Source organism: Acomys russatus, chromosome 3 (genome assembly GCF_903995435.1).
Source record: "Acomys russatus chromosome 3, mAcoRus1.1, whole genome shotgun sequence".
Classification (NCBI taxonomy): domain Eukaryota; kingdom Metazoa; phylum Chordata; class Mammalia; order Rodentia; family Muridae; genus Acomys; species Acomys russatus.
In genome coordinates this window covers 42,799,336-42,800,113 of record NC_067139.1, presented here as the reverse complement: position 1 = coordinate 42,800,113, position 778 = coordinate 42,799,336, and positions in this window count along the sequence as shown.

Genomic DNA, 778 nt, shown 5'->3' with positions numbered 1-778 from the left:
CTCCCTGCTGCCATGAGGGAAGCATCGTTCAGGCCCAGCATGTAGGCGGCACCACCTGCCAAAGTGAGAACAAAGATCTAATCCGTCAAAGGCTATAGTTTTGGGAAAGTCCCTAAGTGTACTTTCTGGCTTCTATAATTTGTCAACCCAGGATGTGTAGGCTCAATTTTCTTTTTTTTTTTTTTTTTTTTTCCCAAGACAGGGTTTCTCTGTGTAGCCTTGGCTGTCCTGGACTAACTTAGTAGACTAGGCCAGCCTCGAACTCACAGCAATCCGCCTGCCTCTGCCTCCCGAGTGCTGGGATTAAAGGTGTGCGCCGCCGCCGCCACCACCACCCGGCTGGTTCAATTTCCTTAACCAATATATTTTATTACAAACTTATTAACTGAGCATGTGTCCCTTATAACCTGACTAACCAAAACAATAGGAAAAGAGGGTTAAAGAATACAATACCTAAACTGTAAGGATATCAGTTCCGAGAAACAATTCTCTTGGCATTGCCAACAGGATTTTTTCTGCTGGAACCTGGAATAACCAGAACCTGGAACCTCAGCAGGAGCCTGGAGGCCTGACGCCTTCCCTTGAGCAGTTCTCTCTAGGAACGTCTTGAAGTGGAGCGATGAACAGCTAAAACTATCCCAAGTTTCCAAAAGCCCCGTCTCCAGTTCTGGGCTCATTTATATATCTCCTCCTAGAGTCTGTTCATGGATCTTTTCAGCTGGCAACAATCAAGCTCCCACACAAGGTAGTTTGTCTTCTAGTGGATTAGCTTAACCTG